The sequence below is a fragment of the Mycteria americana genome, chromosome 2, assembly GCF_035582795.1.
Source record: "Mycteria americana isolate JAX WOST 10 ecotype Jacksonville Zoo and Gardens chromosome 2, USCA_MyAme_1.0, whole genome shotgun sequence".
Taxonomy (NCBI): Eukaryota; Metazoa; Chordata; class Aves; order Ciconiiformes; family Ciconiidae; genus Mycteria; species Mycteria americana.
In genome coordinates, this window is record NC_134366.1 from 872,288 (window position 1) to 900,118 (window position 27,831).

The following is a 27,831-nucleotide window of genomic DNA, read 5'->3' on the forward strand; positions in this document are numbered from 1 at the left end:
GAGGAGGAACCTCTCCCCAACCCCTGCCAGGGTTGTCTTACAGTGCTCGTTACAGTTGAGTGGAGTATGTTTTCACATGCTATGGAACTACAGCAAAGATCTGTAATTCTTCACTGTGCAATCCAGAATCTGAAATAGCAAGATTTTAAATATTCAGTTGTCGAATGTAGTGGATCACTTAAGCCCTGAACAGTTTTACCTTTGTACTCGGAAAGGTAATCTGTCTCTGCAGTTGCACTGTCGCAGAGTAAGCCTTGGTTCTGATCGACTGGTCCTCTCTGTTGAGAGGAGATGGGTGAAGATGTGCAAGGCAGCAGCTGGTTTGTTAGTAGCAGGTTCCAGAAAAGCAAATAGGGAAGCTCAGTGATTTCTATCACTTAAGTAGCAATGATCCTGTGTCTGTGCACTGAATTTAAAGGCTTTTTTTGCCATCCTCCTTCTGATCCATATTAGCCTTTTGGCTCTTGAGAATGCAGAGGGAAATCTATTGATGATGCAGAGACTCTAAGCCTGCTGTCTTTGTGCAATGGAAGATAAAGATTACTGGGTTTTTTATGTATTTCTTGGTGTACTAGTTGCATTGCTGTCTGGCATCATTTTAAAAAAAAAAGTTGCATTCCCTCTGTCTAATAAGAGCTGATGATACATCTTCTGTATCATCATTGGCTAAATAACAGTCCCAAAATTGATATGGAAAATGTAAAAGCAAGATCAAGTTCTGTTGTGTTTGTAATCTGTAACTATTGAATTTTGGCACAGGCCCAACTTCAGTGTTGGAGACAAGGGGAATTATCATTTCCATCTCCCCTTCTTAATACAGGAGCTCTTGTACACAGAGGAAATGCTGTTTTCCTTCTTTCATCTGTTTTAAGAAATAGCACGCATGTGGCTTGCCCTTGGGATGCTTTTGTTCACCTGTGACTAATGAGGAGTGTTAGGTGTTTCTAATAAGGTCTTATCTGGCTGTTCTGACACCAGTCCTGTTGTTCGTACCCTTTAGAGCCATTCTGTTCATCTCCAGTTGCTGTAATAGAGACACAAGGCGCTGGAAACCAACCTGTGAGGCTCGTGTGTGCAAGGGTAATGGATATCGGGTGAAGGAAGATAGAATTTCCTGCAAAGCAGCGTCTGTGTTCAGGAGTGGACTCCACAAAAAGCAAGCAGAAAAGCACATTGATTTCTAGCACTTAAGTAGCAGTGTTATATGTGTCTGTGTTTGTTTTATTTATTCCCCGTCCCCCCACCCTTACTCCTTCTGTTCCTTGCTGCCATTTTGCCTCTTGAGAAAGTGGAGAAATCTCTTTTGATGCTCCATTATATGCAAGGGCAAGCATCTCTGTCTCTTGAAAATGTTGCTGCCTGTTATGTCTGAAAGTGCGATGAGGACAGTAAATAGAATATAGAGCCATGAGGGAAGCTCTGCCCTGTGGTTTGTGACAGAAATGTGTGGCCTTAACTTGGAACTGCTCACAGAATTGTGTTTATAAAGAGCAACTAGTTCATGAAATATATCACTGTAAACAAAGGACGTGCGGAATTTGCTATTGAGTGGATTCATCGTACAGTCTCGCTCACCTTCTGAAGTGATGGTGTGACTGATTTTTAAGGGCATGGTTAATGCCTAGTTCAGGCCTAGATGTCTAATGCCCAGATGTCTAATGCCTAGACATCTTAAATATTTAACCTAAAATACACAGGTTATTAAACCTGTCAAATAGATTTCCTCAGATACTGGTGTTTAGTTAGAGTACATCTGGGCATGGGGATTTGGTCTGTGTAAGTGACCTTTTTCATGGAGATATCTTATGTTTGTGGTTTGGTGTTTGTTTTTTTAACTAAATAACCTGTATTTTCAGAGCTTTGAACCCAGGATGCCGGTCGGGCTGCCACTGTGTATTCTGCTTAATTTTGGTACTTGCTTTTTTTTTTCCCCTCTGAAGCATTCCATGTAAAATCTACTGTCATAAATAAGTTTCCAAACTGAAAATCCAAGGATTAAATAAATCGTAAATCTCTCTGTCTTAAAGGTACTTCTAGGTCAAGATTGGGGCAGTTGCAAATCCGGGTGAAGAAGCACAGATCAATCGTACTGCCACATTTGAGTCCTCGGGTCTCCGACCCATTTGCAAGCACCACATAAACCTCAACTTCAAGAGCACCCACTGCTCTCTGTGTGGATCCGTTAACATCAAAATTATAGCAGCTTGATAGGTGGTTTTTTAAGATGCACTGAGCGTGTAAGTTCTCAGTGAAGTCAATTAACAGTATCCCTGAGAAGTGACCTCCAGCCACGTGGCTCTCTCTGCCCACATCACCCCCGTCCATATGTGCCAGCAGTGTCATCCTCTCCACGCTGTGCTTGCTCCTGGAGGAGCGGTGGTACAAGAGGAGGATCATGACCTCTGCAGGAGGCTGGCATGTAAGTGAGGAGATATTAACGGGCAGCTCTGACACTTAAATTATGAAAGTTGGCAGGCGTCAACCTTGAAAACATAAGCAGATTTAAGTCTCATGAATTTTCATGCTTTCTTACAATAGTAAAATGTCAGATACAGTTAGAATTCTCCTCCAATAGTTGTTTTGCTGTAAAGCTCTTGCCATGGTAACGTGTCATTACTGAGGCAGAATTCAAGGTCCCAAAGAAATGGGAAATCCAAACTTCTCTCGTTTGCCCACGCTAGTAGATTAGCTGCCATGGCAGACAACATTCTTTAATCTGGTCTAATTTTGTAAAATTGCTCTTGGCACCTGCAACTTCCTTCTTGGTTTTCCTTTTCCGAAGTCAAGGAAAGACAACATTTCATAGTCCAAATGAGATTATGGTGTTCTCTGTTCAGGGCTGCACCAGCAGCTGGCTCTATTTGATATATATTCACATTACATTTTTAAATGTCCATAGCATCGCTGACCACTCCATTGACTCTTTGATCTGCATAGTAAGAATTTGTCATCTGTGGAAGCGGAAAGGAAACAAATGGCCCTGTTCTCGAACCATCTCAGGACTCGCCAGATTAGGCTGTGGAGAAAACAGTGGTGTTCTCTACATTACTGCTACTCTAAAAGGGTGTAGTGTGGATTAAATGAGTAAGAGAAGGATGCTTTTTGTTTTACGTATTGAACAACCTGTTACAACTTGGCTACTGATAAACCTATTTCAGGCTTGTTTGCTGGGCATGGGACCTCAGGGCCTTTTATGACTTGCAGCTAGAAGTCTTATGCTTCTTCCTCATCCTCCTTCAGCTGTGTCTGGAAGCAATGACTAGCTGCCTCTGTGGGGTAAAAATGAAGCGTTAACTACAGCTTGAATAGGATTGAGCTCACAGAAGTTCCTTTGCAAAGTGAGAGCAGGAGTTTCCACAGTTGAGAAATACAGCTAATGGAGCAACATGGATCACTGTATGGAGCAGGAGAGAACAAGGATCTAGGCAGCCAGTCAGCTCAGCAGTATTTCAGGTTAGAGGGGTGGCAGTTGTAGGTTAGGCACTGGCAAAAGCTTACGATCACTTCACACTTCCAGCTATTTGTTAAACTCTGCTTTGAAAAGTGAAAGCATTGAATCCGTGTGAGTCAAGAGGGAGTTGGGCTGGGAATAGCCCTCTCTTTTAGCTGAAGTTGTTATGCATGGGTGGCTTACACCGCAAAGGGGTAGAGGAAAACTACAGAGGAGAGTATGTGGAGAGCTGCTGGCTGTCCATAGTAACCTCCTAATGAATAACCTGTGAAAAACAGATGTGCCAGATACTCGGTTTGGATAAAAGGAACAATCTAGAGCAGAGAGACTTTATAAAAGACTTCTTAAAGATTAGCAAAAAATATAATTTTTTTTTAAAAAGTCATTGAGAGATAAGACCTTGCAAACAACCCTGTTTCTTACAGTAGTGGGCTGGGGGGACTTCCTTGGTGGTACGCTCTTTCATAGTGGCAGATGAGGATGAGCTGGACTACTGGAGTTTCCAGGAAGCTGGGATGATGTGAATATCAAAACAACTTACTAAGTAAAAGCTTCTCACAGTCTGGCATCTCTGGCTATACCTGTGCTAGTGAATTACATGATGCTTGGGGACTTCTGGTAGTGCTGGAATACAGTGTCTGTGCTGTTTGTTTTTAGAGTATTTCCTGTTGCAGTCTTTGCCCTAGGGCAAAAGTTATCTCCCAGACACTGCTGGACGCTATTCAAGAGCTAGCCTGGACCAGGACCAGCCACTCTGCTTTAAAGAGTAAGACTTTACAAGTGTGAATGCAGCCCTTTCCTAGTCACCGTGATCTTGGGCACATTTAAGTCAACTCTGGCATTGAACTTCCTAGTGGGGAGGTAGCCTTCGTGTTCCTTCGTGATTGCAAGAAGCTCAATCAGTTTAGCAGCCTTTCATTAGAGGAGAAGTGAAATTTGAATAATGAAAGCTTCTTTTTCTCTGTGTCCTCCTCAGGTGATCATTAGTGTTCAGCCCCAGCTAAAGCAAAATGGCCATTGGAAGAGCTTCAGTTGCATTTAGTTTAACTGAAGTGTGTTCCTATTTCAGTCATAGTCCAAGACTCAGGTTCTTACAGCTCCTTTTTCTAATGTGCATGCAACTGAATCTTTACTTTATGAATCTCTATAACATCTCAAGTCATTAAAAATGCCTATCTCTGGTTTATCCTAGCCAAAAAGATGGCAGGTTGTTGGATAATGCTAAGTGTGGGCGCGGGCATGTGCTTTGACAAATAAAGCCTATGACAGGAGTCACAAGGGATCTGTATTGATTAGATGTAACAGTAGGAAGAATTCTAGAATTCTTAATACTTTTATTTTTAGATGTAATTTGGTTAGGCTGAAGGCTTACTGTTCAATGAATTGTTCCAAAAATAAATATTTCAGAACAGGATTAAACTTGAATGTGAAAGACAGTTTGTCTTATGCATCAGTGTTCGTGGAAGGAACTGGACAGAAATCACTGTTCTTGAATTTGCATGCTCTGAATCCAAATTAGGACTACTTTCACCAAAACTACTCCTCCACAGAGGAAGCAAGAGGTGCTGTTGGGAATGCAACTGCGATAGCTAATTTTAGCTGATTTAGTCCTGTTCGCAGCAGAGTTCTTCAACTGTGAAAAGAGACACTTTGGTCTTGCTTAAATGACTTTTTTTTTAATTGAGCTTCTGCTGAAAAGGAATGTGCTTTGTTTCTCACCAAGGGCATTTTCTGCCTTGGTTTTTGGTGTTTTTTTTTTCTTTTTGTGGATCTGGATGTTTGTGTTAAGGTTGGGGTTTTTTTTCTGTGTAGACACATCTGAAAGATCTATAGAAAGATTCAAAGATCACTTCTGTCAGTGTTTAATCTCAGCCTTCTCTGGGTGTTTTCAGCCTCTTGTCAACTGCGTTACAAGACAGTACACAGGACTACTTGCTCCCTCCCCACGCTCTTTGGTTGTACGCTAACTCACTAAAGACCACTGGCTGCTGGAGCTTACCTCTCAATTAGCATTTCTTGTACTGTCCAGCCTTTTGGGATCATTCTGGAATGTCCTTGGTTGGTCTTTGACACTGGTGCTTTGGCAATCCGTGAGTCACTCTTCCACCTTTCTGGAATCACTGCATGTTGTTTCTGTATGCAAATTGCTCTTGACATACGAAAATCCATTGTGCTATAAAAACAGCTACACTTGTGCAGCTGCTTATTTACTGTCTGCTTGTATGAACCTCACTGTTTTATAACTTTGTCAACCTGAATTGCTACAGAAGACTATTCGTTAAAGCCTGTCCTCTTTAATAAGGATTAAATGTGGATATTGCTGAAGAGTATCTGCTTGCTTTACAGTTACCTTTATTCTTCTGTGTGCTACCTGCAATTGGGAAGTATGATCTCTTTCTACAAGTAGTAAGAGTTGTGTCACTACCGTTAAAGTCTGACTTGCTGTTCATGAATGTTTCCCTAGAAGATTATTTACTCTTAGAGTTCAGTGGAACTCCATCTTGTGTTTTGAAGACTCTTGAAGTTATTGGTTTAACTTCAGCACTTTGCTTCTCTCCTGGGAGAAGCTCTGCTCAGGACTAGAATCAAATCTAAAAGCAATCTCTCTCAAATACTGTCAGCTTTATTTGAGATGCCTCCTGCAAGTGTGGGAACAGGAGTTTGATGCTTAACAAAAATTCATTACATATTTGGTAATGGTACCCATGAAGAAAAAAGGTCCACAATATATTCTAGAATAAATTCTTGGTTTAGGATCTTGGTGAGTTCAGTTATGGGCAAGGAGCCAAGACAGGGGCTTGTGGCTATAAAGGTGGTTTTCCCTGTGTCAAGGTGTTGTAGTTAAGTTGCTGCTAGCATTACTCCTCTAGGAGAGGACTGGGATGAAAATCTGAGATGCCTTAATCTCTGGGTTTCATGGCCACCATGTATATATATATATAGCTCAGGGTTTACAAGGCTTTGCATTTGAACCCATGGTATTCGACAACGTGATACTGCTTTGCATGTGGAATGCTGTAGCTGCAATGTGTGCCGCCCCTCTCAGCTTTTCATATCGAGTGATCTTCATGTACCATGCATGTTTAAGATGGGGAGCTATTTAAAGGAAGCTGTTTATCGAGAGATTTAGAAACAAAGTGTGAAGGGTGAGAGACAACAGGAAACTAAAAGATCGAGTGGCTGCCTCTCCTGGGATACGGGAAACAGTCTTCTGAATTTGGGGATGAGAAAACAAAGTGTTGCTTGTTTAGAGAAATTGAGGGAGCCTATAAGGGCATCTGATATGACGAATGGCACATTCTTTCTGTTATAAACATAATTACACTGAATTACATTCCATTTAGCTGGGGTAAGAGTGATAATCCTGAACGTAACTGGAGGTTTGCTCTAATACCTCTCTCTTTGGCAGTACAGCAACATAAACGCAGATTGAGACAAGCACTGTTGATACAGAAATTACTAAATTACTGGAACTAGAGACTGTCTAATCACGATAACTTTGTGAGGTGGCTGTAGGGGAATCACTTCCATGCTTCTGTCTTGCATCCTTTTTGGGTGGCTCACCGAGGTAAGTTTTATGCTCTCCTCGTGGACCAAGGAGAGGTGGTAGCTTACTCCATCCTCAAAAGGGGTGCCACTGGAAACTGGCAGGGACAAGTAGTTGCTACTTAAAGCAGTAAGAACCTTCAAAGTTATAAAAAAGCAGAAATGAATTGTTAATGTTTGCCCTGAAATATGTATATGCTTTTGGGACTGCTCAGAATAAGTGTTGTATTATAGATGGCGTGGATTTGGTGAACTCTCAGGTGAGAAAGAAACAGAAGGTATGAGACTGAGTAGTAAGCAGAAAATAGTCTAGTGTATTAATGGGATGCAGGCAATTCAGTTGGTGGGGGAAAAAAACGTCTGTGTAGAAAACTGGATGAAGTTAGAGAAGCCATTGAAATGTTTAGTAGTAAAAGTGCAAGGAGCTTGGGAACCAGAAGAGCTGAGGAACAAGAACTACTGGTGCAGGATGTGGAACTGGATATTATAGGGATAGCAAACATGATGGGACAGTATGCATACCAGGCATTACCTGTTTTCCGATAGTGTAGGCAAGATAAAAATGAAGAGTGGGTGTGGAGTGGGATGTAAATGAAATAAGACTGCTTTTCCTCTGTTGTGTTGCTTTTCAGTGTCACTTGCATAAAAATTGTGTTGGGGAGAAATAAAGTTGCAAACTTAGCATCAGGGTTGCAATGTATAGACAGGTATCTTAACATTAAAATAGTTTCAGGTAATATTTCTCCAAACTGAAAAACAATTATGGCTAATAGTGGAACACATAAGTTGGTATTTGCTAGCCAGGTGACAGATGACTCCCCCCCCCCCCCCCCCCCGGATGTTCACCAACACTTCTGTAAGCAGTTGGAGTCTTTAGACTTTACAGTAGCCTAAGATAGACTTTACCTGGTCCCCTCACATATTTTCTTAATTTATTATGTGAGGGGACCAGGTAAGTCTATCTTAGGCTCCTGTAAGACCTAGTGCATAAAAATCTTTGCAGCCACACCTGCAATTTTAGCAAATCTGTTAATATGGGGTAAGACAGACAGATTATTTAGCATTTCTGCTTGTCAGTCAAGAACACCCCATACTTACGGAAAAAAAGCAGTCTTTACAACTGGATAGTAAAGACCACCTTGGTAGTATAGGAATTCTTTCCTTCAGGGTTTATTTAAAGAACAACTAGAGACGCAGGTTTACCAAAGGAAGAAATGTTTTTGCCCAGACCAAGAAACTGTGGTAGATTTTACTTTACTGGTATCAGAACCATGGTTGATGCAGCGCTACCCAGTTTGGGATGGAGTAGCAATGCCCAGCACTAAAAAAGTAGCTAATACTTTTCATTTTCTTTAATGTTCTGCCACAGAAGATAGGGCTGTGGGTTGTTCCCACCCCGCCCCCCCCCCCCCCCCCCCCCCCCCAAATAAGATAAAGTTTAAAGTTTGGTGTTTTCAATGCAAAGAGATTGGAATATTTTGTGTCAGAAAGTAATAACCTGGTGGATCACAGCAATAGATGCGGGATGAACTTTAACGGAGCAGACTGTCGGGCTGCGCGTTTAGGGCTTGATGCGATCTGGGTGTTCATCAGTTGGGAGTAGCTGGGGAGAAGGACCTCGATGCCCCAGTTTATCGCAGGGTGGCTAGACTGCAAATAATGCTGTGGAAAAAGAAAATGTGGGTTTATGATGTGTATTAGTGGAGTTTCCTTCTGTTGGAAAGGGGAGCATTAGTGTTACCACACAAGCAAGAGCTCATCCACAATACTCGTGTATCTGAATCATACACAAGATATTTCTCCATTCCTTAATTAACTTAGTAACTCTCCTTTCCACCCCTTCTGAAGCGAACAGGACTCTTTCAGAAGGTTTTTCTCACTCCTGAGTGCTTTATCAGTTATTAAAGCTGAAATGATACTCTTTTCAGTGGGCTGTTTTCTCATTTAACTGAAAGCTCTGGCATTTTGCTTCCATGTAACACGAAACGTGTGTCTGTACGGAGAGGAACAAGCATTAGTGTTTCTATATGACTTTCATTAATAAGCAGGTACTGAGATGATATTTTGTTGTGAGACTGGCTGGATTACTTGCTATGGTGAAGAACAAGTTGGACATTTCTCCATGTGGATTGAAATACTTAACTGACTGCGGCTTAGTTTATATTCTTTTCTGCGGAGCACTGCATGGAGAGTATCAGGAGTATTACTTTGGAATTTTTTTGTTGTGTGTAGATGTGCTTGTTTTACAATAAAGAGACATTAACAAATGAAGTGTAACATATCATATAGAAAAATTTAGGACAGTAGATGAGGAGATGGTTCCCTGGTAAAGCTGGTGGGTATAGCTTCACTGAAATAATGGAGAACATATAGAAAATAGCCTGCTGTGCACAACTGAAATACAGCTCCCGATTTCTTTCTTTCTTTCTTTCTTTTTTTTTTTAATCTGGATCCCCTTAAAATATTAATCCAAGTATCATTAATGTAATCCTTAAAAGAATACAGCATATGCTTTTCTAGTTGAGCCTGCAACACCTGTAGGTTTTGGCTGTGAAGGTATTAATAACATTGCAAGAGATTCTACTCTGAAGTTTGGAAGTACAGAAAATGGCATGGAGTGGTATAGGCTTTATTGAAAGAAACAAGCTTCACCTTTGCTTTCTCACTTGTCTTGGACTAAAATGTGACAGTTCCGCTGTGTGACAGCCTTTAGAGTGCCTTGTACAGTGGTTCTATGTAATAATAACTGGTCAATCAGGCCCCAGATGTTTTGGTGCCTCTTTAGCTTTGTTCATCTTGGTCAGATAAAAATTGGTGTGTGAATCAAACCTGGCTGTCGCAGGTGGCTATGCAGGTGTATGCCTAACAGGGACTGTGAGAGCTTTTAAGGCATTATATGAGCACCTGAAATACTGCTTAGTGGAGGGATGTCCTAATCATCCTGGATTACTTCAGCTTTAATGGTGTGTCTGTAAAAAGCTATTAACATGCATGATGAGGGAAAAGTTGCTCACAATTTTTATGGTATATCCTTAATAGGTTGAGCAAGTGTTGATGTGAAATGGTAACAGCTAGATAGTATTCCTGTTGAGGAGCGAACATTAAGGAAAGGTACCTGGATGACTGTAGTGGGACTGTAGCAAAACTTCTCAAGATTTAGTTAATTTTGAGTAACATAAATCATCTCCTAGCCATCCCTAATAAGCTTACATCCAAGTAGTCTGTAATTGTATGGCTTCCTCTTAATTGTCCATGCATTGTATTTTGCAGATAAGCAGCTTCTGAGGACTGAAGGACCTGCTAAAGGGAACACCTGTTTTTGAGGTATGACCTACTTTTCTAATGACACTAAATCTTTAATCAAAAGCAAAGGTTTGATACAGCTGTGTGTACACACTAAAACTTCATCTGTTCTGGGAAATACAGCTACCATCTAGAGTTCTGACATGTCATAATCTCTGACAGAAGTTGAGTAGCAAAGCTTGGCAGAGCAGGCACACTTGGCTATGACAAGTGGAGTGTTAAACGGACTCTGGGAGAGTCTGCATGTCTTTAAAAGGCCTTACACGGAGAGTTCTGTGACTGGAACTTCTGCAGAATAAACATATCTGAAATGCACTTACCTTTCCAATCTTTTCTGTTAAACACTTTATTTACTGCTCTTTTTTTTTGCATCATTCTTTTTGGGTATTTATTAAGGTTTCTAACATTCCCCTGCTTCTGTTCAAGATAGCAGGGCTGGTGTGTGACTCAAGTGATGTCCTTTCTGGCCAGCTGGACCTTCTTTCTTGCTTTTTGTGCTGTAAAGGGCAGACATCTTGTTTAACTTGGTCACTGGAAACTTTTTATCAGAGTAAGAGGACCACAAAAGATTAAAATGAGCAAACTAGACTAAGAAAAAAAAAAACCAAACAAATCTGATTTGATTTGTGAGGAATTTGGAGCAGTGGATCATTTGAGTTTCTTGTCCTAGCCTTCCTTTGTGGAAGGCACCATAAAGCTACACTTTCACTGGAGTCTGTCGTCAGGTCTGCAGTCTGAGGATATCTGAGGTGCAAGAGCTCACATAACATGTTTTAGTGAAGGAATTATGATTTTTTTCATGATACTTATATGGACTGAGGGACCCAGGTGTCTTCTACACTGCTGTTTGATTAGCATGACAGTGATTGTTCTCAAATGCTGCCTATTCCTTCAAGTCCTGAGAGCAGTATCAGCCTGTTTGCTCCACTAATTAATACTTCCTTCTGCCTTAACCTTAAGGTAGTCTAGAATGTAAACCAGTGAAACACAGGGCACAGACTTGTACAGAAATGACTAAGCTGTTAATGTCAGTCTGCCAGTACCATCCGATGGTACTTGGCTGTAAAGAATGCAGAGGAGTCAAATGGATGCAGTTCAATTACAGCTTGTTTTAACATCCCCAACTGTATCTACTACAATTTACTAAAACTGTCTTGAAGTGACAGTAGCCTCGTATGTCTCCTAAAACTTTCTTATGGGTATGGGATAAAATTGTTCCTAAAATGCCTTTTTTTAGTCTCCTTAAATGGCAGGTGCAGAGATAACGTCGTAGGCGCTAAGTTCTGTCTTTTCAGTGGGGCTGATGCTCTTCTGTATCCATTCATGGCATGACTGGAACCAGGCTCAGTTAGGGCCAGCCATGCCACCAGTTGTTTATACTGTGTACTGTGGCTGCCTGCCAAACCATCTTAAGTCGTTCTCTAAAAGCCGTTTGAATAAAAGCCAAATAAGATGGCTTATCTCCCTCTGGGTGGGATGGAGGGAGGGGGTGGGAGGGGAGGTGCCCCGAATGCTGTGCGTGCTTTTCACTGTGGCCTCGATAGAGCTAAAGAGGTCATGGGAGGTGGACTGTCACCTTCTCCTGCAGGGAGTGAGTGCTATGTGCAGCTGAATGGAGAAGACGACATAGGAGTGTGAGTGCCCTTCCTGCATGTTCTGGTCTTGATCTTCTTTTTTCCTCCCTTTCCACTTCACTTAGCTTTGACCAGTGTGGTCTTAATGTCTGCCAGACTCCTTGGATGTCTGGAATTGATCTCAGACTTCAATTTACTTGGTCTTGTTGTTAACTCCCAAGTGTCTAAGGGGGTGAGTTTGCTATGTTATAATTTTCCTCCTTTCTTTTCTCCATTGTACAAAAATGAGAGTTACAGTGTAAACTGCCTCCTAGAGTCCCAGGAATACATGTAGTTGTACCTCTCAACATTTGTTGTTCCACAGTTTCAGGACATGGAAACCAAACAGGTGTTTCCCACAGACTGTATTCAGCAGCTAAAAATGCTTCCTGAAGTAATTTATCCGGGAACATTTAATCCACGCTCATTGACTGCCTAGATGAATAAAGGCAACTTCCTCCCCAACATCCTTTGGAGGAGCCCGGGAGAGCAGGCAGGAAGGAGGACGTGTTTGTGTGAGTCTGGCACTGGCTGGTTGGTTCTTGTTGGATGACCTGATTGAGGAATATCTTGGGTTCTTTACAAAACAGTAACCTGTACATCTAGGCTTGTCACTCAGAAATAAATGGGTTCTTCCTGCTTATTCTGTTACGAGCTCTTTCAACCAAGTACAGTTGCATGTTTGGTCATCTTACTTGCTTTCTTAAACTGCAAATACTGACTATGACTTGTGGCACCTAGAACTTCAGTTGGTTATTGTATTGGTTACATGTGTATAAGTGGGGAGAAAGTACTTCTAAATACTTTACCTGCTGGATTAACTTATAGTTTTTGTGTAACTGGGAAGAAACATGCACAAACCCACATCTTCAGGATCAATTTTACTGATGAAAAGTGAACTGGATTGGGGCTGCTGCTGATGTAATTGTGGTAGGAGCAAGTAGCTGCTACTTGCTGTGTGACTCCTCCTGCAGCAGAGCTCTGCCCACAGAGAATTCTGCTCAGGTGAGGCAAGCAGATAAGAACCAACTTCCTCTGCTTCTGTGCTTTAGCAAACCAAGTACGATTGCTTGTCCTCCCGAGAGATTTTGCAGTGTGCTGGAGGAGGGGCTGGGGCACTACCACCCACCCTTTTTTAAAAGGGAGTTGAGGAAGTATGCACTGACCTTCTAGGCTGAATGCTGAGAACAGAACCGAGAAGATTTAGCCCTTGAAGTAAGAGAGAACCCTTGGGAAGAAGGCAGTGCTACCATGTTGACTTTACCACATCTGGTTTTACTTCCTTTGAAGTGATGTGGGCAGAACCCTTTATTTTAATTAAAACTTTTTAAAAAGTTTTGTTTTGTTTTTTTTCAGTACTACACTGAACAATTATCTGTTTGGCTCTTATCTTTCTCTTTTTGGAAGGGAAACTGACTGTCAAAGGGCACAGTACCATGATACTGGATATTGCAGCCATACCTGCAATAAGGAAGTGAATAATTCTCTAAAGAAACTAATAGACTGTACCTGGTAACATTGCGGGGAGACCTGAAATTTCTTTTATTGCTCTTTCTTTCATGAAAGAAAGCTCAGCTTTTGTTTTCTAACCAATGCCTTGTTTTTCAGCCATGGTTGAATGTATTTGTTATCAAGAGTACGGAAATATAAATACAATAGTGGTTGAACTCTAGTAGCTACTCCCTTCCTCCTCTGCTGGCTTTCCTGCATACATTTTGGAAGGTGGAAACTATTCTTCTGCATTAAATCATTTCAGAAATGAGTGTTCTTCCCCCTGTTGCCACCCCATCAGATTTCAAAAACCAAAGGGAAGTGATTACTCTCGCATACGTTCCTTGAGACTGAGGAGTAACATAAGGCCTCTTGCTCTACCTCCTTTCAGCGTTTTCCCATGCTCCAGCCTGATGCAAGCATTGGCTAACAGGACATCTTGGTTTTTTTTCTCCACCTAAACCTTTAACCAGATAACCACACAGGCACCATTCTAGTTGAACTAAACTGGTGTTCATCTGCTTGCAACATTTGAGCATGTTTCTTAGAAGAAAAACTAAATTGGAGCAGTGCCTTCACTACCTTGGACATGTCTCCCAGCCTTAAGTTTGCAGTTATTTTTGAAAGTTGTTTCATAAATGTGGTTCTCGTTCTGGTAACTTGGGTCACTAGTAGCTAATGTTGGTCGCTTTCTTAGTTGGGTAGGGGTTTTGTCATTAAAACCAGCTCAAGATAATGGAAAGGCTTAAATGGTAGAATTAGTTCTTTTGACTACCTCAGCAGGAATGAGGCTCAGCTGTTTGATGGGTGTAAGCAGTTAAACTGACCTCAGACTATGGCTGTTGTGCCTTTTTTTTTTCTTTTTACGAAGTCTGTCATGAACTTTGTATGGCAGTAACAACTGTCTGGGGAAAGTTATTTATCTTCAATTACCCAGGTCTTTCTTGCATAACCTACCACTTTTAATGCTGTTAATATGTCTATACTGCACTAATGCTGCTCCCTTTTCAGAACTGAGAAATTCTGTGATGCTCTTATGGCACTTGGCCAACTGCATGACTGAACTTAGCTAAATAAAAATCCCTGGGATCCTCTCTAAGAATAAACATCACGTGAGAGCAGGAGTGTTTCCCTTCTTTGAGAGAATTAAAATGGCGTGCTGGTAGGGAATAATAGCAGCAGCTTAAGGGCTAGGCTGGCATCCCTCTCTGGCTAAAAGGGATAAGCCACAAGTCCAGAGGAAGCAGAAGGGTCTGGCATGTAACCTTTAGCTTTCCTTGCTGTTGAGTTTGTCAGTCTGGGATGACATAGTGCTTTCAGAATGTACTGTTTTTATAATTCAAGAATCTGATAAACATCCTTATGAAGGAGACGTGAGCATATTTGCTTAACTTCTAGTCTAGCAGTGTTTCATATTGGGCCTTGGCCTACAGCTTAAATACCTATTAATGTACTATTGAGCAAATTTCTAGCACTTCTCTGTACCTGTATTTATTTTTTTTTTTTCTTTTTTCCCCCTTGGGTGGCATGGGAAGTACTAGAACTGGTGTAGGCGTCTGGTAATGTTGCCTCAAGTGTGCCTGCATGTGCCTTACGTTCTGGCACAAGCAGTAATGGACGCTGAGATAATGTTACCTTGCAAGTAATTCCCTTGCTGAGGGAGGAAGTCTCTGCTCCGCTGGCCTGCAGTGCATTAACACTGGTAATGGAGCACGTGAATGTGCCTTATATTCTGTGGTCCCTCAGAAAAGTGTATGTTCTCCCCTCTGGGAGTTTTGTGGTGACTCACTGGACCTTTCCCTGCTTCACATACGATTCTGAAGCTAAATTATTGTTCTACCTTTCTTTGTTTTAAAGCTGTTACATTACCAAATAGGAGTGCCTCTTTCTCCTGAATCACAGGCAGGCAATATTTACTTCCCAGGCTTCTAGCAAATCCTTTCATCAGCTATTGTAGCCAAAGACCTCAGTTCTTCTTGCAGAGGTGCCCAAGTGTGTTCAGCATTTTTAAAGCTACATGGTTCTACCTTGTTTTAAAAGGACTTGTGATTTTTTTTTTTGTCTTTCTCACTTGTGTGTAGGCACAAATATCCCTACTTAGAAGTAACTCCTAGTGACACAGAATATGTTTAATCTCCATTATATCTGTACTTGCCCCAAGATGAACAAAACCCAGGCACTGAATTGCAAAAGGTGGTGCAAAGAGCCAGGCCCTTCCTAAGCATGTTCTAGTAACACACCACTGTGTAAAGACAGATTTGGAGATCTCAAAGCTGTTCTTAACAGGAAGGAGCAGGCACCACAGCTCTCAATCCTCTAGGTATACTCTGCTCCCACGTGTCTAGGGACTTCATTTCTCCATGAATTTCTGAGCATCTGAGTGGCCTCCATGGACATACAGGGACTTAATTTTGTTCCTGGCCTGAAAATCTAACACACGTGAAGCAAATGGAAAGCTGCGAATGCTTGGTAAGTGGGCACGTTCACTCTGAACTAGTTTGCCTACATGCCCGCAGAGTTCTGCTCTGGCTGATGCTCCAAAACCTTGGCTGGGCACTAACAGAGCATTTGCTTCTCCTTTTTAAACGTCTGCTTCCATAACACTTTGTTGTGGTTTTCAAATGGCAAACCCCTACCTCTCCACTCGTTCAAATGTGTCTGTTCTATTTCCAGGTTCCTTTGAGGGCATATCTGTCAGTTCTCAAAGGCCTGAGGGGAGGGCACGATTCTCCAAGGCAACTGATGAGTTCATAAACTTACTTGCTATAGCTAAGATCTTGCAGAATTTGCAAGTAGCTAAAACTCATTTCTTAGTATAGAAGTGTGGTTTGTTTCATTCTTCCAAAGTGTTTTGACCTTCCAATAGTGGAAAGCTTTAAAGTATTGTTTGCTCTTTGCAAATCTACTTGAAAAAAGCATTGACAGGTTTGCTGTTCCACTCATCTGGCTCTGAAACATCAAGCTGGTGATGAGTTGTCATTGATGAAAACAGTTTACTAGTCAACTTTCTCATTCTGAAGCTACCAGTTCTGTGTCCTGATCGACAGGTTCTCATGCTATATAATTACATTGTCGAGAGAGGTGCTTATTTTAATTAAAAGTAAAGTAGCTACTCTAATATAGTCACTAACGTAACTAGAATTATTCTATATAGGTAGAGTAGTGAAGCTTGTATGTAAACTCAGTTCCTGGAAGCGGTGACTGTGTGTACCCAGTTGCCAGATGAGCTGCTTCTGTTTTCATGGTTGTATCTGCTGTAGCTGCTACTCTCCGTAACCTGTGATGTTTTACGCTCCTTGCTCAAATTTTATCTTGCTTTTTGAGTAACGCTGGCTAACGTATTGATCTTGGGGCACTTCTCCAGAAAGTCAGTTTGCTTGCAGCAGATGGCATCCAGCCTTTCTTGTGGGCATCAGGCTGTGTATCTGAGTAGGAGAAGCCATAAAGCTGGCCTCCAGGAGCTCTACTTGAGAAGGTCTTTCCAGTGCCATTTATGACTCAATTTATCCTTCTGATAACCCTTGTGAAATAAGGGAGCGGAGTTGCTGAGTGGAAGTCTTGCCCCTTTCTGCCAGACCATTTCCACAAGCTTGAATTTTCTGCTCTTCTACAGGAGGTTTAACTTGGAATTTTGAAGGCTTACTGCAATAAACTTCTTGATGTATGCATGAGATAAAATATGGATGTAACACATTAAATGCTATTTAATGGCTGCTTATTTTACTCCTCAATGAGAGCTTTTTTTGATTAACTTAATTTCAGAATCCATCCTCTATGGGCTTACTTTCCCTCCTGCTCTCTCAGGTGTATATATACATAAGGCAAAATGTTGTGATTTCATGAAGGTATCGAGGGTGTGCACAGCGGTATTACAACCATAATTAAGCTGGACTGGATCTCTAAAAATTTTTTCTCAGAGCATGACTTGAGCTCTTTCTCATCTCCTGGTTTGTAGTTCCAGTGTTCATACAGTACAGTTTTCTTCACAAGCAGTAACAGAAAAAATCATCTTAGAAATGAAAGCTGAAATTCTCACATAAGCACAAGATCTGTTATTCTGGGAGTGGCATATATGACACATGTGGAGTAGGATGAATTCAGAGGAGCTGACCTGAGGACCAAGTGGCTGACGTGAACTTTTGTAGTGAAACTTCTCCTTTTTTGTGCACTCGTTAGTCTTCCTTCCCAGGCTATGGCAGTGAGATGATCTTGCAGGAAGAAGAATGAGGAGGTACAAAATACCTAATAAAAATGAGAATTATCAACTGATCTGCTATATTAGAAATGTGCCATCCTTCTCTTCCTCCCAAGAGAAGGGACTCTAGCAAAAGCCAGAAAGCCATTATTTTCTGGGTTTTGCTCTTGGGGAGGTAGGAGCTGCTTTCCTTTCTGATGCATGTGCTATTAAAGGAAAGCAGCTGACAGAACAGCTGCTTGCCTTGCCTGTTTGGTTTGTGGCTTAGCAGTCAATATGCAACATAGGAAGAAAGTGCTTTGCTAACAGCCAGAGTTTTCATACCCTGCCCCCACTTTGACTGTCTTCCCCTCTGTCCTCTGCCAAGTGAAAACAGGAGACTCTTCCCCCCGTGATTAATGAAACTCTCCTTATTTGGTGCTGCCTCTCCGTGGTGTGCGGCACAGAAAATCCTGTCTGCTGTGAGACAGCTTGAAAACCAGCAAACAAGTATGACTCTGGGCAGTTTCTTTTTTTTTTTTAAAGTAGTTAAGGAATAGGTCATTTTAGAGCTAAAACTTAACAAGTCTGTGCAGAAGGTGGGCAGACTCCTTTATTTTCCTTAGATAAGCATTTATGGGTTTTGGAGATGACATACCAGTCTTTTTTAGGTCTCTTATTTCAATGCTTGTAGGCCTGTGCGGAGCTAGACACTTGAAAGTCCCTCACAGTTATTATCTATGAACTCATCTTCCATGTGGCTTTTTTGAAGGCCAGCCAAGACCATTAATCCCCCACCTTCTAGAGTCCCTAATCCCTGCTGGGGCTTATAGGAAAGTTATTCTTGTACTCCCAGTGAAGCTGCTCTGGCAGAGTATCTATCCTGCTGTAACTTAAGGCAAGTTTATTAATGTGACTTTTTATCAGCTTGGAAGCGGTACAGCTCATACTGCAGCAATCTAACTTGGACAGTCTTACCCCATCTTGCTGAGTGGTTAATGGTAGTGAAATTGCCCAAAGGGAGGGAATCATTCAGGAGGCTGGTGTTCTCTTATCTCATCTTGGTGTGCTTAAGTATAATTAACAGTAGTAAAACGCTCTTTGCAGGCACAAATACATGCCACGTATTTTTTTGGGAATGGGTACAAATGAAGTGAAGTCAGCGTTGGAAGTGGTCTACTGGAGTGATTTTTTGCAGTTGTATCACTCTTCCTCTTCTCAGCCTGACACTCCTGAAGCCTCCTGGCTCTACTTTTTGTCCAGTCGTGGCTAGACTGATGTAAGGCCCTCTTCCTACGTGAGCCTTCCCCCTTCCCACCATCCTTACTTGATCAAAGACTTTTCTTTGGTTCCAGGGAAGCTTCTCCAAACACTCAGGACTGGTTCAGGTGGGCTGCCTTCCATTTGTTGTCCTTCTGGGGTTCACTTGTGATTTGGGCAGGAGGGAAGTCTGAACAGTTTTACCTTCAATTCATGATTGTTCACTCTTGTTGGTTTTGGTAGCATTGGTCAGCTCTGTCTGTGCTAAATCTTCTGTCAAAGTGGCTTATCAGGCAGCTTGGGGCCCTTGCTGTCAAAGGGAACTGCGCTACCTCTCCAGTGGTATGTACCATGGAAAAACTGCAAAATTCACTTCAGGCTTTTAGACAAATCCAGAGCAATTTAAGTCTAATTCTCAGGGATGTGGTGGAGTTACTCTCTTGGGTGTGTGGAGTTTTCTGTCTCTACAAGTTCTGTGACCAGAATTGAGCTCTTCAAAGCCAGATAGCAAAAGAAGTTGCTGTCTTGACTTTGCTCAGCTGTTAAGTGTGCTGATAAAGAGCATTGTAGGCTTCATGCCTAGAGTTCCCATGCATCTCCTTCTGGAGCCATTGCATGTAGTTACTTTGCTGTATAGAAAAGAAAGCAAGTTTTGCAAAAAGTATCTCCTCACCCTGAGCAGAGGAAGAACCTGCGTTAGGGCCAGAAGGGAGTGTAACTGATGGGAAACCTGCAACTGAGACTCAGAAATCTGAGTTAGCAACTGCAGTCTCACTGCGCAGTACAACCGTCCATGCACACTGGACTTCATACTGAGATCTCTGGAAGAAGCCAAGGGCCAGTCTATGCCATGTAAATGCTGTGTTCCAGAGAAGTAATGCTTCTGAACATGATCATCCTCGAGTCCCGTGATGTTCTCTTAGGGAGCTGGAACAGCAGCAGGTAAGTCCAGCCTTCTCGCGTTCATCAGCAACTCTGAACACGTTCAGAGCCATAGCTGGGCCTATTTCCTGACCTCTCATGTCTTCCTTAAAGCACTACTTTGGGAATAAGTTCTCTAAAGCGGAATACATGAATGCATAAATAGAACATGATGCAATTATCTTTACTTTCATAAAAATCAATGTGACAAGTTAGTGTCTTATGTCACCCGCAAAAGGACAGGTTTTTATCCTTAAGGGAAGAAGCCTAGTATTCCAAACTAGAGTTGGATAATAAATTTAATACAATATATTTATCCAGAGTGCTCTGAGAGTTCTGAACTATTATGTGTCTGTAGCTGCCGTTGATAGGCTGTCTGCCTGTTGTGGTGCTTATGGGAAGGTGCAGTAGGGCAATGTTCCTGCCATATGTGAATAATAACAGGTCAGCTGTTCCCAACTGATGGAGAGGTGTTGTGCATTTCCATTCTTACTCTCACCTGACATCCTAATCCTTTACTAGGAAATAACTACAGGGAGAAAAATATCAGCCCAGAGATTGAAAAAACAAACAAAATTGAGCAAGAAAAAGCCCCTTTCATATGGTGCTCTCCCTCCTTCTGTTTCATGAGGCAGAAGTTTACTTGCTGCATCCCAGCCTGTGGCCACACATCGCTGTGCGGGATTGGGAGTGTGGTGCTCTGGATAGGGAGCTCTTGACTAGGATCAGCAGCTCCTAGCCATGGGACTGCTGCTGTTTCAGCCCCATCAGTTGGGCAGGACAACTCTGGTGGCAGTATGCTAACAAAAGCCCAAATAATCTTACAAGTAGTGTAACATGTGGATGCTTTTTTAGATAATACTTGCTTTTATCTTAAAGCTTCATTTTCATATACCTTTCCATGCAGGAAGAAGTAGGTGAGGAGTACTGAGAAACTAGCATCTTTCTTGTGTATATACATGAAATTCTTGCTTTTGGAGCTGACCTTCCAGATTAATTCTGGTTGTCTTCATAGTTTTGCAAGTCAAGCTTTTCCTACTGTACTGACTTCTGGCCTCACACTCTATTGCAGACAGGTAATAACTTGTGGGTCTTTTGAAGCAGCAGGAGGAAGACCTTTGTGTATTAGTAAGCAGGATCGGTGGCTGCCTTTCCATTGCAGGACTAGTTAGGACTCCTAGAGCAAGCTTCATAGCACCCAAAGTGATTTTTAGCTCTTAATTTAAGAGCAAGAGTTACCTGAAAATTTGAATGAACAAGATTGGCCATTGTGTATCAGAGATGCAAAGTCTGGAATTATTCCTCATTTTTTTTACATAGCCTTGTCTCATTTCCATTCTTAGCAAAAGCCACTGCATGAATGAAATTCCATATCTACTGCAGGACTGCACTACTGTGCGCTCTCCACACTACTTTATCCTCTCAGAGTCTGGGACAGAAATGGATCCTTTCCAAAACTGTATGTGTGGCCAGGGAGGTTGGGAGGGTTGTTTCGGTTTGGTTTTAAGGCTTGCCTTCAAGATGCAAAATGGAAGTGCTTTAGGACATGGCTTGTTCTGTTCATAGGCTTTTGATCGTTGGTTTCAAATATCTGAACAGTAGTTTTCAAAGAATATCAGAATCGCAGAATAGCTGAGGTTGGCAGGGACCTCTGGAGATGATCTAGTCCAACCCCCCTCTGCTGAAAGCAGGGTCACCTGGAGCAGGTTGCCCAGAGCTGCGTACTGTTGGGTTTTGAATATCTCCAGGAATGGAGAATCCACAACCTCTCTGAGCAGCCTGCAGCTCTTGAACTCTTACTCCAAAGTAACTGTACCAATAGTGTTGGTTATATGGAAGATGATTGACTGATTTCTTTCTAACGGTCTTTTATTCTCACAACACCAACATAAGGGCTGACCCAGGAGATTCCTGACAGTCAGATATTTGCCAAGTGAGAAATGATCTCCTCTTTATTAAAAATCAAAGATGAAGACAGCTAAAGTCAGCCATGTCATGTTCTTATTGATGCCTCCTAAGTCTCCCTATTCTGTCATTAAAGAATGTCATGTATACAGGCACCTGTACGTGTGTGTGTGTATATATTTAGACAATGCGCAAACAGGAATTCTTACTGATGCTCTTTCATTTGGGTATTCCTTCTGCTTTGATCTTTGACAGAGATCTAGCTCCAGCTAATTATTTTTATTTTGCATAAGTGCTGAATGTAGACTTTATTTTTAAACTGCTTTTACTTAATTGAAAATAATGATAATAAGGAGCATATAATATGCATTGTACCTGCCAGTAGAATACAGAGATTCCTCGAAGTCTCTTCCTTCCCTCCGCTAATAACAGATCTGGCTACAGGGATCAGTTTGTGTATAGAGACTTCCATAATAACTGGGAGTAATGCAGTCAGTCCCCCCGCAGGCAACTTTGTTCGGGCAGAATTGCCTTTCTTCCGTGGGAGAGGTGAACGTTAAGTTGAACACGATGGAATCTGCAGGAGAGTTCCTGCCCTTGCAGGTGATCTCTCGCCAGGAGCCCGGCTGCATGGGTGAGTTTGGAAGCGAATGCTTGGTGGGATGCATTAAACACCACGATGGGAAGCAGCAAATGGCACTTTGTAAAATAGCAGAGGCTTTGACTGCGGAGAGGTTTTGGCCTCTCTTGCTGTGGACTGTATCACCAGAGACCTCTCTTGTTGAAACCTATGATGAGATGAATTCCTATACTAAATTACAGCCAAGTTAAACGTTGGAGTGACCCAACTTCCTCGTGGACAGAGATCACTATAAAAGCGTGTTCTTTTGGCTGGTGCAAAGTTTGTATTTTAGATGAGCAGTACAGAGCATTGCATTCCTCTTTGAAGAGTCTGTGTAGATGTGAGTGCAAAGGTGGAAAGGTTGAGTGGTGCAATGATCTATCCTTGCTGGCATCAGGCTAAACTTTCTTGAAAAACATCTTGGATCACAAGGCTTCTGCCCTGGAAAGGGTGGCCCAGCCATGGAATCTCGACGTGTTTGTTACGGTTGTAAACGTATATAGTCCTTTCATAAGGTATTTCAGTGTTTAGTAGCTGTTACAACAGTCTTCCTTCTAGCCGGCTCCAATGAAATTTTTATTTGCGTTTGGGAGCTTTTCATTACCTGGTGTGTGCGGATTGTGTAAGTTACCTCAAATGTTCTCTGCAGATCTGCCTGATGTTGGGGATGTAACTGCCATAATGGAGATGCAAAGCTGATGTCTGATCACTCTATTTGTTAGGCTGGGCACCTCCTCTTCAGAAAGACAAATCATGCTGGTTTTCCTCAAGTTACAATTTGTCTATCTATGCTTGAGAAAAGTAGACTTGAATTGTTCTTGTTGCCATTACCTCCCCTGGATGGCCTTCTCCTGGTCCCTGCAGCTTCTTTTGAAAGAAAAGAAGCTTTACTTTACTTTACTTTAAAGAAAAATGATTTCTTTATTAAATCAAGTACAGATAATTTTAAGTAAGTGAATGTCTACATCTAAAAAGAATGGTTATAAACTGAAATGTAGCTTTAGAAAACCTGAAAAATTTTGGACTGTCAGCTTGCAAGCTGACTTTAATTATGGCTTTTACGTTGACAGCGAGTAGGAGATCCACGTATGGAGAGAGGAGAGGTTGTTTTACAGCTTTCCTCTGGCTAGTTCAGGATTTCTGCCCAGTTATCTTTGTAGACTTTGTCATTTGACGAAGTGTAGGCTCTCCAAGCTATGAATGTCTGAAAGGCAGGAAGAAAATAGAAGTTGTCTCAAATCTCCAGAAAACTGAGAGAATCTTTTTACATTACTGAAGCGACATGAATACTGGGAGACTGCTGCCTTACTGTGCTAATTCACATGCCACCTGAATAATTGAATGGGGTGAAAGCATGCCCCATTGGCTTTATTATTGCTTTCTTAAGGGAAGTCTAGTTGATGAAAATGTCTCAAGCTTATGGAGCAGAAATGTTCATTAAAGACTCGTATGCAATCTAGCTGTAAAAGTTGGGTATACTTGCAGTATCAATTAACAGCAAAAATAATGCTTTACTTTAAACAGTGGAGAAATGGCTCGTATCCTAAGTAATGAAACCCGACAAATTGATGGATACCCTTTGGAAATAGTGAATAAAACTCAGAATTATGTAGACTCTTACAAGGCATCATGAAATTGAAATAACTACACTTTTCTAAGCCATCAGCTTTGAAATTTGGAAGTTGCAATTTATAAAAGTTGAAGGTATGGCATTAAAAAAAAAAAGGCCTTTGTCAGCTAGAGCTCGTTTTGTTCAGATGACTTTCCCTGTCATAGTCTATTGGCCTCGCTGTGGCGGTTTCCGTTCTGCTCTGACAGTTGCTCTTTGTTTATTCAAAATATTAACATGCCTGTGAAAGTGAGTGACTAATAGCATTAATGCAGCGCAGTTGGCATGCAGGCCGTGCTCACCACCTGTGGTGCTCGCAGCCCCCCTGCCTGCAGCCATCCTGAGCATCTTCTGCAGGGTCACTTCAGTTGCTTCAGATTTTCCTGATTCTCTACTCCGGGTCCCAGCTGAGACCACAACGGCTTCCCAGCTTGTCTTTGTGGCCACTGCCTGGAAAAGTTCATGAACCCACCTGGAAGGTAACTGTGCTGTTTTCCCTCATGTCCAGATGTAGATCAATGTGCAGCTTTCCCATCTTTGAGCTGTAGTGCTAAATGGGAAGTTGACTGACAAGCGTGCCGTGGTCAAGCTTCTGCTCAGTTGTCTTGTGGCTCTCATGTTCACTTTCCTCTTTTGCCTGTTCCTTCCACTTTCTTAGGCTTGTTTCCTTTTTTGACTTAGGCTTTTTTCCTTATCCAAAGCACATATATACATGTGTTCCACCCAAGACTTTACCTGAACCCAGTGTTTTTGCTCATATTCATGCCTGCTCATAGGGTTACTCTAACTGTCCTCTCCCAAGTGAAAGACCAGCGGTACTTGGAGCGTCCATTTCGTTATCTGCTTGGATCTGTCTTAGCTCCTTGCTTGCCTGATGTGCAAGTTCAGTTACCCATGACTGAACAGGCTATTGACAAGCTTGAGAATCTCCGGGATTGTTCCAGTGCCTGTGTAGTGTCACTCGGAGCTTGTTTAACCTGTTCCATTGTGTAGGCTTTTCCTATAGGAAAAGAAGCTCAAGTGAGGCTAGCAGCCTGAATCAAAAGCTGAGAGGAAGGTTATTAGTGACCTGATAAGTGGAAGTAGTGAGATATCAGATGTGGAAGAGGAAATGACTCTGAGCAAACTGTGTTATGAGGAAGCAATATGGCTGAAGCTCTGCCCCAGCTTTGAAATTCTGTTGACAAGCTGAATCACAACTTCATTAAACCTACCTAAAGTGAGAAGTTAAAACATTATGTTTACTATCTCTTGTGTGTGGCCCTAAACTGATTGCGGAAGCGAACCAAGATTTGCATCAAGCCTTTGGAGCTATTTTATGGTTATTAGTATGCGGTTCAGTGGCACTGAGTTCTGTATAAAAGCCCAGACTTCTTAGGGACACCTTGCCCAGTCCTCAGTCCTCTGCAGTACCCTTGCGTCCATCGCCGATTCCCAAACTCTGCCTGCCTGATGGATAGCATGTACTGTGGCTTGGTAGTCCTGAGTGGAAATGCCTATGTCTTCCTTGTGTTTCTCTGTGGAGGCACCAAGAGGAACTTTTTTCCTTTACTTCAGCTGTGCGCTTTTTGACTTGTTACCTATAGGAGCTTGGAGGTTCTAGGACTTATTTAATGTGTTCTATATACTTAAAATTAGCCAGAAGGCTGTTGGAGAACTTGTGCTGAGAAGGGAAACAACTCTACAAGTATTTTGTCTGTTGTAGCAATCCAGGCGTAAAACCAACTAATGCCCCAAATCTACCTTCTCTGTACTTGACACTTCTTTTGTCCTTTGTAAAGGAGGGAGGCATTTACTTAAGCTGTGTAAATAATAGTTGGAAGCTCTTACTGTATTTAAGTATTGTCTGAAGGAGAATGTGGTTTTGTATGACATGACTCTTGCTGAAATCCTGATGTTGCTGAAAGTCCAAACATGCATTTGAAATTAGTAATAAGATATTGTATGTGATGCCTTACGTAAGCAGACCCTTAGCGTGATGCTGAGGTTGGCAGCACGAGTGGTGTGGCAGACTGGAGCTGGAAACTGCTCTCTGCTGTTTGCTTCAGCCCATAGAGTTACAAGAGGGCTGCCAACTGCACTGCGGTTTAAACAACTGCTCAAAGCTTAAAATTGGTGTTTGATTTTACTATGGAAATATCTGTAGTCTTCTACTTGCCACATACATCATCATACCACTAGTTACCAGGTACTTACGCTTGTCTAGCTGGTCTTGAGTATCTGGACTGGATGGTCTTCCCTCTACTAGTGAGATGGTAACTGTGCATCACTGCATTTTTGGGGAACTAATTCCTGAATATAAGCGAATAGACTATTTCAGTTGAGAGGGACCTACCGTGATCATCTAGGACTGCCTGACCAATTCAGGGTTGACCAAGTTAAAGCATGTTATTAAGGGCCTTGTCCAAACGCCCCTTGAACCCTGCTAGGCTTGGGGTATTTACCACCTCTCCAGGAAGCCTCTTCCAGTGCTTGACCGCCCTCTCGGTAAAGAAATGCTTCCTAATGTCCAGTCTAAACCTCCCCTGCCGCAGCTTTGAACCATTCCCAGGTGTCCTGTCACTGGATGCCAAGGCAAAGAGATCAGCGCTTCCCTCTCCATGTCCCCTCCTTGGGAAGCTGTAGAGAGCAATGAGGTCGCCCCTCAGCCTCCTTTTCTCCAAACTAGGAGAGCTATAATTCTGGACACCCGTTTTGAGGCTGTTGCATTGGTTTTTCTAGCGAGTTGAGCATGAATTTGTAAGTTTTGTTGGAAAAGCTTTATTAAAGGTCCCTTGACCTGTGTCTCATTACCTCTGAGAAGAAGCCTCTAGTAATTTGAGTGATTTCCTGTGAGTCGGAACATCTGCAAAAATAAAGCAGAGATCTTACCTTGTTTAACTTTAAAACAAAACAACAACAAAAAAACCCTGCAAAATTAATCCCACTAGTTCAGACTGTGCCTAAAAAATGTTACAAAAAATTAAATTAGGTCATAGATCTGTTGTGCCCAGTCATAGAATGTAAAAAACATCAGCAACTTGACTCACTGATGTGTCCTCTCCTTTTGAAAGATAGATGCAGACATCTTTTTCATGGAAGACTCCCTTCAGGATACTGTGAAGGAAGATGACTTAGCATGTATCTGCTCCCTGCTATCCTGTTTTCTTATGCCTCAGCAGCCACTGCTAAGTGCTCATGAGAGCCACGTCTAAGAAAAGCAAGCTGACTTACGACAAGAGAAATGGGAATTATGGCTGAGCCGTCCCTGTTTCTTCCAGTCGGGGATTTTGTTCTGTATGTAGTTAGGAGCTAATTTTAAAGGAGCAAGTGGATCTGATGCAATTAATATACATGCTTCTCATAAATCTGGGTATCAGAGCGTCTCCTTTCAACAAACAAACAAGTGAGGAAATATTGCTTTGTTTATTTTCTTAGATGTGCTACTTTTATGAATAGATTTCTCTATACCTCTTTGGCATAAAGGTTGCTCGAACTTTACTTTGGTAGGAGCAACTATAGCGTTAACCGTAGTAGAGATCTATCCGAGTCAGTGTTAAGTGGAAGAACAGAGGCTGAGCACAGCTCACCTGGTACAGGATGAGACATACCCACTTTCGGAGACCAGCAGCCTTGCAGGACTCTCTGCAGCGGGTTGAAGTGCTGTGTCACTGCGGGGCTGGCAGGCAGCCGGCGCTCTGCCTTGAATAACTGGCGGGGGGGACCTGTCATGTATATGCTTCTCTGGGAAAAATCTATTCCCTCTGCCAAAAATCTGAGGGAAGTCAGTCTGTCTTGTGCCAAGCATGATTCTGTTTAAGCAGTTTACAGGTTTTCAGGTATCTTTTTTTTGTGGGCAGCATCCCCTGCCCTCACTTGCCTGTTCTCCCCTTTCTCCATCTTCAGATGAGATGCACAAAATCTGGGTCAGACTGATCATAACTTTAAATTCAAAGA

At 42.1% G+C, this 27,831-nt stretch overlaps 1 protein-coding gene across 3 annotated transcripts in view; it reads left to right on the forward strand.

The window, feature by feature from the left end:
- MAP4 (microtubule associated protein 4) overlaps positions 1-27,831 on the forward strand; it is a 166,351-nt gene that overhangs the window by 21,221 nt on the left and 117,299 nt on the right. For all 3 annotated transcript variants that reach the window (XM_075492147.1, XM_075492148.1, XM_075492149.1), the window contains exon 2: positions 10,268-10,321. The gene's annotated coding sequence lies outside the window, so the exon portion shown is untranslated. The remainder of the gene's footprint in view (positions 1-10,267; positions 10,322-27,831) is intronic.